The sequence below is a fragment of the Erinaceus europaeus genome, chromosome 6, assembly GCF_950295315.1.
Source record: "Erinaceus europaeus chromosome 6, mEriEur2.1, whole genome shotgun sequence".
Lineage (NCBI taxonomy): Eukaryota > Metazoa > Chordata > Mammalia > Eulipotyphla > Erinaceidae > Erinaceus > Erinaceus europaeus.
Genome location: NC_080167.1, coordinates 17,304,848 through 17,320,777, shown reverse-complemented (window position 1 = coordinate 17,320,777; position 15,930 = coordinate 17,304,848). Strand labels below are relative to the sequence as shown.

General features: G+C 49.9%; 2 protein-coding genes across 13 annotated transcripts in view; one reads left to right on the top strand and one right to left on the bottom strand.

Annotated features, from left to right (window-relative positions):
* The window catches only part of ZNF664 (zinc finger protein 664), a 184,556-nt gene extending 181,663 nt beyond the window's left edge, over nucleotides 1–2,893 (bottom strand). For 5 of the 9 annotated variants that reach the window (XR_009550408.1, XR_009550410.1, XR_009550409.1 and 2 more), the window contains exons 1-2: nucleotides 2,000–2,161; nucleotides 1,395–1,526 (exon numbers count right to left, since the gene is read on the bottom strand). The gene's annotated coding sequence lies outside the window, so the exon portion shown is untranslated. Of the gene's footprint in view, nucleotides 1–1,394; nucleotides 1,527–1,934; nucleotides 2,162–2,320; nucleotides 2,344–2,765 lie in introns of those variants that run through there. The other 4 variants (XM_060193266.1, XM_060193267.1, XM_060193264.1 and 1 more) reach the window with 4 other exon arrangements.
* CCDC92 (coiled-coil domain containing 92) overlaps nucleotides 2,285–15,930 on the top strand; it is a 30,638-nt gene continuing 16,992 nt past the window's right edge. The window contains exon 1 of one of the 4 annotated variants that reach the window (XM_060193261.1): nucleotides 2,285–2,426. The gene's annotated coding sequence lies outside the window, so the exon portion shown is untranslated. Of the gene's footprint in view, nucleotides 2,427–2,455; nucleotides 2,726–3,037; nucleotides 3,176–8,599; nucleotides 8,619–15,930 lie in introns of those variants that run through there. The other 3 variants (XM_060193257.1, XM_060193258.1, XM_060193259.1) reach the window with 3 other exon arrangements.

Below are 15,930 nucleotides of genomic sequence, written 5' to 3'. Positions count from 1 at the left end.
AACTGCCTATAGATCTGGTAAGAATCCATTTTTCTGAAAGGACACAACAGCTAGCCTGAATCTGCCAATGCCACAGGAGATTCCACATACAAGTTAGGGAATAAAGTTTGTTTAAATATTATAATGAGTTTTGCTTTCTATAGCATCCAGTTTGCTCCTACTGTATTTACAGTCAATTAATTTATATGCCTAATTTAAGGCACATGAAGCACCAGGAAAATGTGCTTTGTAAAATATTCAAGAAGCGCATTGTGTTAACAGAACCTAACAAAAATGTATTGCCACAAAAACGTGAATTAGAAAGCACTGACAGTTTGTGAAGTTTAAATATCTGGTCAAGAGAAAAAACAAATTGTACTGCAAGTAAAAAAAAAAAAAGTTCCTCTAGATGACAAAGGCCAGTGAAACCGGCGTCAGCACATCAGCACATGCTCTCCCAGCACTTGCACACACTGCTGCTGAGGCTGGGCTCTGCGCTGTGCACGGGGAGCGGGTATGACCAGCAGTGAGCGGAAAACGGAGCTGAGAGTGGCAGGTGTCCTTCCCAAGGTCATCAGACTTGAGTTAGAGTCCTCATTACACAGTAAGTGGAGGTGGTGGTGGCTCTCTCGTGTGGATTTCTTTACCAGAAAGAATTTCTATTGGCAAGTGCCTACTCTTCGGAGCGGGTACAGATCTGGACTTTTAGTAAAAGTATTTCATTACAGACCAACAACCCCCCACACACACACACACATGGCTATTTAAAATATGAAGCCAGAAGTTTTTTAAGTTCTCATCAACTAGGGACTCAAACTATGGAGAAGAGCCGAGAAGCGGATCGACCCCGAGTGTCCAGCGGAAGACACGAGTGAAAACTGTGCCAACCGCGGGGGTGTGGGGGTGTGGGGGTAGGGGACACGGGGCCCCGCTGTTGCCACCTCTGGAGGCAGTGGGTTTCGGCTCACTTTAACAACCCCTGAGATGCTCTCGCTTCTACAAAGCAAAGCATGACTCTGCCAATCCAAAACCAACTGAAAGGGGGTAAAAATGAAAAAAAAAAAAAATCGAAATAAACCTATGAGTTAAAGAAGATCATTTCTCTAATCTTAAAAAAAAAGAAGCTCTTATAGGTACAAAAGTAGCAGGGAGGGTTCTCCCTCTAAAAGAGAAAACCTTTTTTTTAAAAGGACAGATCTCGATGATAACAATAAAAACTGTCCCCCCAGACTGCAAAGCGCTGGGGGTGTTGCGGGGGTACCTGGCCTCCTTTGTTGCAGTCGGGCACCAACCCCCAGTGGGGAGCGAGGAGGGGGCGCCCCGGGGACCCGCAGGCGAGTCAGTCCGGCCGGATGGGGCCCCCACCAAGGGGATCCGATCGGGAAGGGCGCGGGAGGGGCCGCCGCCTCCCTTACCTGCTGCAGGTCGGGCCGGGCCGTGGTCAGACAATGGAGGCGGCGGGCGGCGGCGGCCTTCTGCGCGGGGTGCGCCCGGGGCTCCGCATCACCTGAGTCGGCTCCTGCCCGGCCCCGAGTCCCGGGGGCGCCCTGCAGAGACACGGACGCTGCGTGAGTCGGGCCCCGCACGCCACGACGACGCCCCCCGCCCGGGACCCGCCTGCGAAGGCTCCCGGGGCTGCGCCCGCTCCCCCTGCGCTCCGCCCCGACAACAATGGAGCCCGGGCCGGGAGTCCGGCTCCCCGGGGCCGCGGCCCTGGCCCTGCCCACCGCCGCCGCCCTCCGGGATCCGACCCCCGGGCCCCCGCCTCCGGCCCAGGCCCGACGCCGCTCGCCCTCCCTGGGGCCCGGCCAGAGAGACACTGCGGCCGCGCTGACCTTCGGCCGCTAGGCCCCGGCGACGGGCTCGGCCTAACCGGCGGGCCGCTTCCCTTTGATTTTCTCATCCCCCCTCAGCCTCCTTCCCAGCCGGACCCGCAGCCCGGCCCCCCGCCCCACCTCGCCCCGCGCCGGGATCTCGAAGCGCGACGCGGGCACCTCTGCGGAGCCACCCGGCAACTCACTCCGAGTGAGGGCTTGCAGCGCCCCAGGCCGCGGGCCCCGCGCACCGCCCTCCCTCCGCCTCCGGGGACACCTCACAGGTGCGCCTCCGAGACGCGCGCGCGCTCCGCACACCCAGACGCCTCCGGGGGGCAGCGCGCGTGCGCACGCACCCGGCCCGCGAGCCCAGGGGGAAAAGGGGTCCGCACGCATGCGCACGTCCCTGCCCCGCCGCCCCCCTCCACCACCACCCCCCCGCGCGCCGGCTCGCGGCCTCGCTCCTCCTCCTCCTCCCCCGCCCGTCCCTGACCGCGTTGCCCGGGGCAACCGCAGTGCGGCCGCACCTGAGCTGTGCGCCTGCGTCCCACCGGCCAGACCCTCCCTTGCCCGGGGTCTTTACCCCCGCCCCGCCAGGGCCGGGGGAGGGGGGCGGCGCCCCCGCCCGGCCAAGTGAGTACCGAGCGGCCCCCCGCCCGCTCGTCCGTCCGTCGCCGCAGACCGACCCGCGGCGCCTGCCCGCCCGCTCGTCCGTCCGCCGGTCAGCGCGGCCGGCTCCGCCGGGCCGCTCCCAGCGTGCACCGCGCCGGGCGCCCGGGTGGGAGCGGGCGGGATGCGCGGGCCGGGCGGCGCCCACTGACCTCCCGGGGCGGCCGGCCTGGGCAGGGCCGGAGCCTCGCAGCCCCGCCCATGGGCCGCCCGCCCGGAGCACCGCGCCCAGGGGGGAGCCGCCCGGAGGTCCGCGCCCGCAGGTGAGGCGGGGCCCGGGGTGCCCGAGCCGCCCCCGCTCACCTGGCCGGGCCTGCGGGGGTCGCTGGCGGGGCGGCGCGGGGCGGCGCGCTCCGCGGCGGCAGCTCCGGGGGGAAGCGATGGGAAGGGGGCGGCTGTTGGCGGGGTCCCGCGGCCCGTGCCCAGAGGGGGCAGCACCCCCGTGCGCCCGAGCCAGTGGGCGGGGCCGGCCTCGGGCGGGGTCGGCGGCCCGGGATCCGCATTGCAGGTGCAGCCGCCGCGCGCCCTGCCCGGCCCGGCCCGGCCCGGCCCCGCTTTGTCTGGGCGGCTGCCCGCTCGCCCGCCGGCCCGCAGGGAGGAGGCTGGCGGGATCCTCGGCGCCTTCTGAAATGCGTGGCGGCTCCCTGCGGAGCTTAGAGCACCCTCCCTGAGCAGGTGCCCGGTCTCCGGCCCCGGGCCCCCTACCCCGTTCCGTGAGTACTCGACCTTGCAACCCTGACCTGTCGCTTCGGTGTGGGCTTTCCCTGACCCTAAATAACGGTGCTTTCGTGATTCGTGAAGCTGAGCGGGTTGCGGAGATGCAGCCGAGCTCCAGGCTGGACTACGGAGCTGCCCGCGGTCTGCACCCAGAGTTACGCTATATCTGAGTTGGCTTTCTTGCGTGCCTGCATCCTTTAATCGCAGGCTCGGATATTTAGCAGAGCCATGGAGTCCAGCCAGTCATGGCAGTGAGGGGGCCCGAGGAGGAAAGAGTCGCGCTCTGTCATCTAGGTTGCCGCGATAGGTCTCGCAGGAGATTCCTAAAGCCACCAGCCTGTCCATACTGTCTATGAATCTCCATTTCAAGCAGAGCAGCCTCCTTGTGAGAGTGTGGAAACTGCAATTGCCGTGTTAAAAACTTGTACATTTGATGTTTTCAAAGGATTGTTATTGTTTTTGCAGTCAATTTCCTTGCATTTTTTTTCGTTTGTTACACATTGCCCTTCTATCAAATATAAAGTCTTAAGGCTTCTGACATGTAGATGTGTGTATTTACCTATTCTTGTGTCTATATATACATACACACTGAAAAAAACTTAAAATGGCTATTATTCCTCTCCATCGTGTATGACTTATTACATTTCTTTCAGGGTTTTTTTTTTATTTTTTTATCTGAAGTCTAGTAGAGTTGTTTGTGTGCACCAAATGTTTACTGTAGCACATGTCAGTACTAACAAATGGGTTTCTTAGGAATGAGATGCTTATTAAGTCTTTTTAAATATTCTCCTTCCGTTCAGTCATGTATTTAGGTTCTTAACTCATTCCTCCTTCACTCATCGCATAAATTCATTTTTAACATCACTTCCTTAATTGGCAGAGTGCATTTCCAGCCAGACTAACGCTAATAGTAACAATGTAGATGTGTTCAAGAAATACTTATTTTTATGTTCTGTGATAATTCCTTGTAGCTCTGGCAAGAAATGGCATGGATCTTTTTCTGCCTAGAACAAGGTCATGAATAGTTCCCGATATACAGTGTGCACTCGAGTTTATAACCAGGATTCATTCTATCTCCTCAGTGGACTATTCGTAACAGCCAGCCCCCAGTCTCCTTTCTGCGCCTCAAGCACCTGGTACAATAGATGTCTGAGTCAGTCTGACCTTCTGGGCCAGTTAGGCTGGGCAGCTGGGCAACAGACTCCACACTGCCCCTCCCAGGTTTGACACTTAACCCTGCAGAAAGGGCAGGAAAGCAAACACCCTGATTGGTCTTCACATGTTCCAGGGCTGACCCTGCAACAAAGGGATGTTGTTAGAACAACTGAGATGAGAAGAGGCAGAGTACTTAGAGGAGACAGATTTCACTTGGATGTAAAGCACAAGTTGCCCTTGATTAGGACTTGGGGCAGTGGGGAGATAGGGCATCCCTTTCCCTGGAGAGCTTCCAGCTGAGCTGTTTCCCTGGTGGGCAGTAGCGGCCTGAAGTCTCACACTGGCATGGGGCGGGGTGGGGCGGGGTGGAGCGGGGAACAAGCATCTAGATCCCTAGAGTAACCAGAATGGAGGATGTTGTGGTTCCTTTTATTTCTCAGGCTGGATCTAACTTGTGGGATTAAAAACATCCCCAAAACCTCTTGGAAGATTTTTGTTGGGGTAGAGGCCAATCTGGTTTCCAGATGATTCCAATCCCACTTTACACATGTACAGGATTTGACAGGTAACAAAGCACTCTCACATTCAAGGTTCTCCTGTAAAAGACTCCTTAATTATCTGTGTTTCACGTTTTCTTCCCTTGGCTTTTCTTTTTTTATAATAAACATGTAGTCACGAGGAAAAGTACCTTCTACAATGAAGGCAAGCCGAGGAGACTTTTACAAGCCCTTCCTAAAATGGAAAGACACCACTCATTCTTTTGGGAGTCAGCAGGTTGTGCAGATGGATAGATTTTTTTTTTTTTAGTGGACATTTTTTTTTAAAGATACCGACTAGGGGCTGATTCTTACGCTGACTCTGCATTTCAGTTTATTTGCTCGCTACTCAAACACGACTCGAATTTCAGAGCAGAAGGCTCAGTCATACCCACATATAGTAAGTTGCACCAGATCCTTTCCCAGTATGTTTGTATTGTTTTTAAATGTGTGTTGGCAGCTGAAAAGTAAAACCAAGCTGAGGTGAGGCAGCATAACAGTATATAAAAAAGACTAGGTGAACTGAGACTTTTTTGTCTGAAGAAAATATGCGTTATTTCTTCTGAGCCACGCTTGATGGTGATGGCTTATCAGCAGTAGAAAGTAATCTACCAGTCTAACAGAGTTAAGACCACTGACTGACTGTCCACCCTGATTCTTGTTGTATGCGGGTCAGTGGGGTTAGGACTCTGGTCTGTGACCCAGGGCATAGCAGATTCTCCTGTGAACATCAGGCCCTTGGAAGTGCCGTCTACAGGAAGATTTAAGCAGTGTGTTCAGGTCACAAGACCAGCTGAGTTAAGCCAGTGTTCCAGCTCTCCTATGTAGGAAAAAGAAAAAACAAAAACAATCGTGCATTCATGTGTACGTGAGTCATTTCTGAAATAGCTTCTCTTTTTTGTTCTTGAGCAGATGAGTTTGTCTCACACTTTTGTGCCTGTTATCCACAAGCTGAGTTGGGATGTGACAATTTAAATAAGACAATAACTTTCAATTTTTTAACAAGGGCTGCATCATTTTTTTATTTTATGCATATGAAGGGGAAAGAGATCACTAAGTTTTTCTAACCATTCCCCGCCCCAGAAAAATCAAATAAGAAAATCTAGCAAGTGTTAGTCCTTAAAAAAAAAAAAAAAAGTAGGTGTTACTTTTAATTATGTGGCCACATCATCACATGAGGCAGCCAGTTAAAAAGCAGCCCTTTGGGGGCTGGATGGTGGCTAACTGGGTTAAGCACACGTAATACAAAGCTCAAGGATCTGGGCAAGGATCCTGGTTGGAGCTCCTGGTTCCCCACCTGGAGGGGGACCCTTCACAGGCAGTGAAGCAGGTCTGCAGATGTCTGTCTCCCCCTCCCCACCTCTTCTTCCTCTCTCAGTTTCTCTCTGACCTCTTCAATAAAAATGACGAAAATGTCCGCTAGGAGCAGTGCATTTGTCATGCAGGCACTGAGCCCTAGCGATGACCCTGGAGGCAAAAAACAAAAAACCTCAGCCCTTTTAGAGGTTAAAGCTTAAGCAGTGTGTAGCTCCTAGCCTAGGTCACGCAGCTATCCTAAAAGATGCTTTGTTGACGAGGAGAGAGGAGTTTGCAAGTATTCTCACCGGGGAGCAGGCTAAGACCAATCAATACCTTCCTGATTCCTCCCAGTTCACCATTTGACCTGAAATGACTGGCCCAAGCAAGAAGCATCTACTCTCCTATAGCTGTAAGAGAAGAGAGAGTGCTTTCTTGTTGCCTCCTGGGACTCTTCCTGCCAGCCCCATTCTGGAGCCTGAGTGGGGACATGCCCTTGGTTCACAGGGCAGAAGAGCGAGCCGGAGGGGCTCAGGGCTTCAGTAAAGGGGATGACAGAGGCAGACTCCTTCCTAATAAAGGAATTGAAGGCAGGCCATCCCCTGCTGTTACAGTTTTCTCTTCGTCGCCTCTTTGGCAGCACTTGAGACAGTACATTTCGGGCTGCATAGGAGCCAGTACCTGCCCATTGGGGCTCCTCCCCAGCCCATGTCCCAGCGCACCCTGTGCCCTTCCCGGCCACCTGCAGCGGAGAGGGTTTGTGTGTCCTCCCGCTGAGCCCACTTTCTTCTGTAACACGCCCAGGATCGCCGCTCCTTGTATGCTCTAAAATGCCGAATTACTGCAGCACTGGTTTTTTTTTTAAGTTTCATATTTCTTTCTTTTTTTTTATATTTACTTATTTCCTCTTTGTTGCCCTTGTTTTTATTGTTGTTGTAGTTATTGTTGTTACTGATGTCGTCGTTGTTGGATAGGACAGAGAGAAATGGAGAGAGGAGGGGGAGACAGAGGGGGAGAGAAAGACAGACACCTGCAGATATGCTTCACCGCCTGTGAAGTGACCCCCCCCCCCTTGCAGGTAGGGAGCCAGGGGCTCGAACCGGGATCCTTAAGCCAGTTCTTGCACTTTGCGCCACCTGCACTTAACCCACTGAGCTACTGCCCGACTCCCTAAGTTACATATTTCACCTAGACATGAGTGCCATTGCTCTCTGAGAGGCCCATCTTTGGTGTGCTTAGAGTTATTTATGTGTAAAACCAGCTCCCTGAGTGACTGTTGAAGCCTGCGAGTCCAAGAGCACCACCATTGGAAACATAACCTCTTTGTGAATTCTCTAAGGGTGAGCAGGTGTCGGAGGTGAGGCTCCCCAAAAGGGGGCTCCACTTCACCCCTACTGAAGACAGTTGTGCTGTCTGCCAGAAGGCATGCTTATGTGCAGACTGCAGTTGTAAGGCGGAGCAGTCTTAACTCCAGGATGCCGCATTGAATTCTTGTTGCCAGCAGGCCAGGGAGGCCCAGGAAGCCATCCTGTGCAGAAGATGATTGTGACTGAAGCTCAGGTGAAGGTAGATGTTAAGCACATCAGCCATACCCCTACCAGCTCCCCCAAGTTGCCAGGAGTCCTTAGCTCTTACTACAGACTCTGAGGTTTCTGTGGGAAGGTCTCAGACACGTATTAAAACGCTTATGTGAACAGCCTGGAGGCACAGCATCTGACCACTTCAGTGTGCTTTCTACCCTGTCAAGTCATTTTTCACACGTCCAACTTGACACTCATCCCTCCCCCACACACACCCTTGTTCTGATTCTTGGTAACTATTTACAGTCGGAACAGTAAACTTGAAATGCTCTTAAAAGTAGTCATAATGTGTCCAATCTAGAAGTAAACTACTTCAGAGATTATGGGAACAGTCATTGTGTTAGCCATTGTATGTGGGTGTCTTCTATATTCAGTAAAATTATAAAAATGTTCTGTGAAAACCATTTTCCTGGCTTGAATAAAACTAACTTGAGTATATGCCCGATCACTTCTCCTAAAGAGAGAGATTAACTTCTTTGTCTTCATAGCAACCCCTCCCGTGTGAGTAGCTCACAGTGCTATTGAGGTACACTGGGAAATGGAGGACATATCACCCATGTCTGATCACCTCTGGCGTGTGTGTACACATGTATGTACCAGACCATGGGGCACAGGAGCATAGTGAGGAAATCAGCCCTCTGGAGCTCCCTTGGGATTGTCTGGGGACAGCAGAAAGGGTCCCCTGCAATGACTCCCTGTTTGTCCTTAGAGGCCCTTTTCCTATGAGGGGCCTGACGTAGGGCCGGGACAGCATGAGATCCAGTACTCAGATTGAAAAGGAGCACCAGCCAGAGATGGACTTCCAGTGTGCTTCCCCAAAGGAAAACCACTTCCCGGCCTCCTGACAGGGAAACTCGAGGACCCTTAAACACGTGAGTTCCCCCTGCAAACACAGCACCTCAGTGTTTTTTCACATGTCCACAGTCAGCAAAGAAGAGTGAGGGGGAGAAGCAGGACCCCTTGGTGCGGTGACTGTGTCTCTGTCTTCCAGACAGACAGCAGCGAAGACACACGAAGACCCTTCTTTGTTAAAAACAGTTTGCATACCGGAGACTGCGATCTGTTCTGTCAGTCTCTTCTCCACTAAAGTTTTTTGGATTCACTTGCATAGAATGTTTTTGTTGAGCGACAGCACTGGTTTCAGGTGCACATCACTGTCAGCGTCTCTTCCCCACAGAGCCCAGTCCCCCTCCACCGCACCATCAGCCCTGTCCCGTGCCCCTACTTAGCTTCTCCCCCTTCTCCACCCCTTGATAGCCACTTACTTTATCTCATATTCATTCACTTGACCCCATTATTTTAAGATCACTGTGTTGGAGAAGTGTCGATTTACGAGGCTGCAGTTGTCACAGGTGTACAGTTCCATCTCTCCACCACACCCTCTGCCAGCTTGTCATCTTCCTGTACCGTAGGACATGGGGACCCCAGCCCCCTGGTAGCCCCCTCCACCTCCCAATATGCAGATTTTACTGATATACTTTTTTTAAATTAGTGATTTAATGTTACTGATTTACTGACACACAAACATATACATATGGAATCGTTCCAAATAGCATTTGCAAAAAATAGTTTTATTGGATAGAGACAAAAGAAATCAAGAGGGGAATAGAGAGATAAGGAGAAAGACACCTGCAGGACTACTTCATCTCTCAAGAAGCTTTTCCCCCTGCAGGTGGGGCCTGGAGGCTTGAACCTGTGTCCTTGTGCATGGTAATGTGTGCACTCAACCAGGTGTGCCACCATCCAACCCCCCTAAATGGCACATTCAAATGACATTTTCTATGAGATTAAAAAGTATGACTCTTAAATGTAATCAGATCTATCAGATATCCATAATATTGATGGATTTTACCATCTTACTTTGAACTGTAAAAACAAGTTTCCTGAAATACCCAGAAGATGACCTATGGAGATCTTCAGGTGATAAGGAATGACTTTCTATCTACATTTCAATTTTTATTTAAGTATTTGTAAACATGTATTAACAAGTTACCTCAGTACTCCTCTAGCTCAAAAGGAACTAGGGATTTTAGAAAGTGTGTGTTTCATAGTACAGAACAATGTAATTGTTGATACTAAGAATTAGAGAAATGGCATTCATGAAACAATTTTTAGGTAGTGGAAACAGATTTCTTATATAAACTAACAGAATATGTAACATTGTCTGAAACTTGAAAAGCAGACTATGACAGTACTAGTTCCTTAGGTTATAGCTTGTGTTATTTGTTTTGGTTAATCTACTCAATGCTCTAGAAGGCCAATGGCAGGAATTTAGAACATGCAATTTAATTTTGCTCTTGTCACAACTCTTGTTTTGCTTTGCTTTTTGGTCATCACCAAGGATTCACTGCTCCAGGATGACTTTTTCAAATAGAGAGGTAGAGAGGCGGGGGCAGTGGAAGCTGGGCTGGAACCTGGGTCGCACACATGGCAGTGCAGTGCGCTGTCCTAGTGATCTATTTGCTGGCCCCCTTCTCCTTTTTTGTATGAAATAATAATATGTGTAAGCTTGTCCCTGATGAACATAAGCTCCTTGTGGCAAGATTCTTACCTGTTCTGTTATTGGGGCACCCTAAATGTCCTCCTCTATCTGAAGATGCTTTCTTTACTGAAAGCATGAGCTGTGATGCTTTATACTAGCCCCACAGAAGGAAACATCACTTCCTGTTAACACTCCCCCATTCAGGAAGGATTTGCCTCCAGAGTACCGTGAAAACTTGAATAGTGCAGTCTTCCATACTATGGTGGAATACACTCAACTCTCTTTTCTTTCTCTTCATTTCTCTTCCCTTCCTTCCAACCTTCCTTTCTCTTTTCCTTCCTTCCTCCCTTCCTTCCTCCCTTCCTTCCTTCCTTCCTCTTAAGATAGAGACAGAGAGAATGTGTGAAAGAGACCACAGACCACAGCATCAAAGCTTCCTCTAATGCAGTGAGGCCCAGGCTTGAACCTGGGTGGCACACATGGCAAAGCACTGCACTACCCAACTGAGCTATTCTGCCAGTCCCATCTTTTCTCTTAATGTAGGGTTTTTAAAGATAGTCCTTGAAGTTGTATCTATACATCTTATTTCCAAACTGGGAGTTGTTTAAGTATCCATCATAAAGTATATGAAAGATGTGAATATGAGCGTGTGTGCGGCTCACCACACCCAGCTCCAACACAGCAGCCTGAATAATTGCCTTTTCACTGGGAGAGACCTTTTCCAAGGAGAAAAGCCTCTTGAGATTTGCCAGACCAACAGCAATGTCTTTAACTTTGCCAATGTACCTGTGCAAATTACGAAGTATAAATCTTGGCTCCTTTTATAACAAGGTTTCTTGGTGACTGAGGAGACTATGGTTTGATTTCTCTGAGCCTGGAAGGCTTCTCTTCAAAAGCAAGAACATGTAAAATACTAAGAGCTTGGCATGATAGGTTTCTTAGGAGTATTTAAAATCCTCATAAAATTTATTAAAGTATTTAGTGACTTCCTTTAAAACAGGAATTCCTTTGCATCCAAGAATCTAAAGCCCTTAAGTAGCAAAATTCCATAAGGCTGCTCTAACTTTTTAGATAACAAGTACACCCATCGGAAGCATGTCTTTGGTAAATGTTGATGAGTGATGTTAGTAAACTAACATCTCCCAGAATATGTAGCTTTTTAACTATAGGACCAAAAGTCCCCTGTCTGGGGTTCCAGACTTGTTTGCATTCAGCCTCTCTGTTCCATACTTGAGTTAAGAACTCAGAGGGGAGAACCACAATCTTGTCATGTCAAATAGTGCAAAGAAAATAACTGCTGTTAGGCAAACTGGAGTTTACATACAGCCCCTTTTCTCAGCAAAGTCAAGCAAAGTGAAATGTATGTTTTCTGACCAGCACAGTGAAGCAGGCGAAGGTGCCTCTGCGCACGCCTGCCTGCCTGCCTGCCGCACCAGGAGCGTCAGTTCAGAGAAGAGTCTCAAACTGCCACTTGGCAGTCTCACACTGAGGGCTGCTTTCCCTCTGCATCAGCAGCTTCTATTAGAGGAAGACAGCCACAGGGGCCTGTCCCTCCTGAGAGTGCCATCACTCAAGACTTACCAGAAATCCAGGAAACCTAAGGGGAGCACAGGTGGACCTCAAGGGAAAGGGCTCCGAGGACCTGCTCTAACCCAGCACCACTGACATTTCTGGCTGGATAATTCTTTATCCTGGGGACCTGACCCAAGCATTATAGGTTGTCTGGCAGCATCCTGAGCTCTGACCACGAGAAGTGCCCCTTCCCTGTGACAACCCAGAACGTCTCCAGACAGAGCCAGAGTTCAGAGGGAGCACAGTACCCTCCAGGAGAGCCAACACTCTCCCAGGATCAAGCTCGCAAATGGACTTCTCCGGGGGACGAATGCTCAGTGCTTGCTGACGCCATGAAATTTATACGGCAGTTCTGTCAGTTCTTTGGGCCAAAAGAAAAGTCAACAAACAAGACCCCAACCAGCTATGTCTTGCATCAGGTACAAACAGTGACCATGGCACCTGTCTGAGTAAGAAAAAGCTTCTGTATATAGGGTTCTAAGCAGACACAGGCCAGCTTCTCACCAAGACCAAACAGACATTGCTTACCACAGTTTGCCAAGCTAGCAAATAAGGCAGCCAGTGAGGAAAGCAAACTTGGACAGTAAGAGTCACATTTTTTTAAAATTTATTTTTCTCTTTCGTTGCCCTTGTTTTTTATTGATGTTGTAGTTATTGTTGTCATTGATGTCGTCATTAGATAGGACAGAGAGAAATGGAGAGAGGAGGGGGAGAGAGATAGACACTTGGAAACCTGCTTCACTGCCTGTGAAGTGACTCCCCTGGAGGTGGGGAGCCGGGGAGCTGGGGGCTCAAACCGGGGTCCTTACACTAGTCCTTGCACTTCATGCCATGTGCGCTTAACCCGCTGTGCTACTGCCCGACTCCCAGAGTCACATTTTCAATGGATTAATGACAGTTTCTAAATGCAGATATCTTGAGATGCCCCTTTGAGAGCAGAAGTATGCCCTTTCACATACGTTTCCACACAGACTAGCAGAGTAAGTTTGTACATCTTCACTGGCACCGAATTCTTAGCCCAAATAGGGCAGCGTCTGCTCTGTGGCTCCTTGCAGAGCAGAGAAGTTCCTTCTCTTATTGTGTCTCACGGAGCACTCTCAAGTACAAGCCCTACAATTCAGCTGGGTTGCTGAAAAATCATGATGCGTTTTTGAGAGGGAAGGGAAGAGTGGGCATGTGCAGGGCACGCTGCAGCCTGCGGCATATGGCGGCTAGCGGCTGCAGAGCAGCAGCCGTGGGCACCAAGGAATGGGGCTGTATCAGCGGGGGGAGCTATGGCCCTGAGCTTGCAGCGGAGGCCCGGGGACCCAGCAAGGTGGGAAACTCGGGAGTTCTGACAGTGCTTTCCTGCTCCATGGGGAGAAGGGGAAAACGAGGACACTTTCATTTTTTGAGAATTTAATCTTTTTTTTTTGCCTTTTTATTTAAGAGAGATCTTACCCCCACATACATACACAAAGCTTTTTTGAACTTATTCTCTTTCCAATCAAAGAAATATTCCCAAACTCGCTCACTCTCCCTCACCAATACAAAAGAGATTAACTATAGGGCAAGAGTGGCAGGCCAGACATTGGGATCAGAATGCCACTGATCAACCCTGGAGAAGCCTTTCTTAAAGGCCAGCTCAGGTTACTCAGGAAGCATTCCTTGTCCCAGGTGCTGGGGATAGAGCAGGAAACAAAGGCTCTGTTGACTTTCTCAGTTTAAATAAATATTTATTCCCTTTTGTTGCCCTTGTTTTATTGTTGTAGTTGTTATTGATGTTGTTGTTGGATAGGACATAGAGAAATGGAGAGAGGTGGGGAAAACAGAGAAAAAGACAGACACCTGCAGACCTGCTTCCCCACTTGTGAAGCGACTCCCCTGCAGGTGGGGAGCTGGGGGCTCAAGCCGGGATCTTTACACCAGTCCTTGTGTTTTGCGCCATATGCGCTTAACCCACTGTGCTGCCACCCTACTCCTCTTAAAAACTCCCTTTCTCGAGTTGGGCGGTAGCGCATGGTGGTGCAAAGCTCAAGGACCGGCGTAAGGATCCTGGTTCAAGCCCCCGGCTCCCCATCTGTAGGGGAGTCGCTTCACAGGCGGTGAAGCAGGTCTGCAGGTGTCTATCTTTCTCTCCACCTCTCTGTCTTCCCCTCCTCTCTCCGTTTCTCTCTGTCCTATCCAACAATGACGACATCAATAATAAATAATAACAACAACAATAAAACAACAAGGGCAACAAAAGGGAATAAATATTTTAAAAAGAAAGAAAGAAAAAAACTCCCTTTCTTGGACTCACTTCTTTTTTTTTTTTAATATTTTATTAATTTATTTTCCTTTTTGTTGCTCTTGTTTTTATTGTTGTTGTGGTTATTATTGTTGTTATTGATGTTGTTGTTGCCAGATAGGACAGAAAAATGGAAAGAGGAGGGGAAGACAGGGAGAGAAAGACACCTGCAGACCTGCTTCACCACTTGTGAAGCGAACCCCCCTGCATGTAGGGAGCCAGGGCCTTGAAACGGGAGCCTTTCGCATTGCACCATATCTGCTTAGCCCACTGCGCTACCGCACGACCTGCTGCTTTTCAGATGTGTGCTGTGCTGTCAGCTCAGGGCCTGGCTTTGCGGCTTAGTGGCCTCCATGCTGGACGAGAGAGGATTCTACACCGCAGTGGGCCCTGTTGGCTGGTGCCCCTCCTGAGAAGCTCAGTCTCCCCCAACAATCTTAATATATATAGTCAATGCTGTTTTCCCTTGTTGCAGGTAAAGAAAGCTAGGGGCTTTTACATGGAACTTTCTCAAAGCTGCAGAGTTAGTAAGTGGCAGCCTGGATTGGGGCTGGGAGCAAGATGACTCTCACTGGCTCCGGGATGAGGGCAGCTGTGCCCAGTCCACCTCCAGCAGGCCGGTATTGAGCGGAGAAGTGGCTTTGGTGGAGCTGTGTCACTGGCTGCTTTAAAATTCAGCTAAGAGCTAGCTAAGAGCTAGCTCACAGGATAGAATACCTGTATTGCTATATTGAGTCCCAGCATCATCTCCAGTGCCTCTGCCTCTCTGCATCTAAATGCAAAAGCAAATAAGCACATTTCAACTAAAATCCTCAGCTAGTATTTGGTTGTCAGAAAAAGTCATTATGGGGGCCAGGTGGTGTGCACCTGGTTAAGCGCATACATTACAGTGCATAAGGACCCAGGTTCAAACTCCTGGTCCCCACCTGCAGGGCAGAAAGCTTCACAAGTGAAGTTGAGCTTCAGGTGTCTCTTTCCCTCTCATCTTCCTCTCCCTTGTCAATTTCTCTGTCTCTACTCAACAATAAATAAATACATAAATATTAGAATTTTTTTAAAAAGAAAAAGCCATTATGCATTTTGCATAGAAAAGCACGGGGTGGGGGCAAGTAGTGGCATGGCCAGTTGAGCGTGTGTTACCATGCAGAAAGATCCAGGTTTGAGCCTCGGCTCCCCACCTGCAGGGGGGACACTTCATGATCAGCGAAGCAGGTCTGCAGGTGTCTCTCTTCTCTCTCCATCTTTATTTCCCCTCCCCTCAATTTCTCTCTGTCATATCAAAATAGAAAGAAAAAAGGGGGGGTGAATGGCTGCCACGATTGGTGAATTCATCAAGCTGTCATTGAGCTTCAGCAATATCCAAGTGGCAATTTAAAGTTAAAAGAAGGGAGTCGGACGGTAGCACAGTGGGCTAAGTGCACATGGCCCAAAGCACAAAGACTGCCATAAGGATCCCGGTTCGAGCCCCCGGCTCCCCACCTGCAGGGGAGTCCCTTCACAGGTGGTGAAGCAGGTATGCAGGTGTCTTATCTTTCTCTCCCCATCTCTGTCTTCCCCTCCTCTCTCCATTTCTCTCTATCCTATCCAACAGCAATAATAACTACAACAATAAAAAACAAGGACAACAAAAGGCAATAAATGTTTTTTTTTTTTTTTTCCTCCTCCAGGGTTATTGCTGGGCTCGGTGCCTGCACCATGAATCCACCGCTCCTGGAGGCCATTTTTCCCCCTTTTGTTGCCCTTGCTGTAGCTTCATTGTGACTATTATTATTGCCCTTGCTGACGCAATTCGTTGTTGGATAGGACAGAGAGAAATGGAGAGAGGAGGGGAAGACAGAGGGGGAGAGAAAGACAGACACCT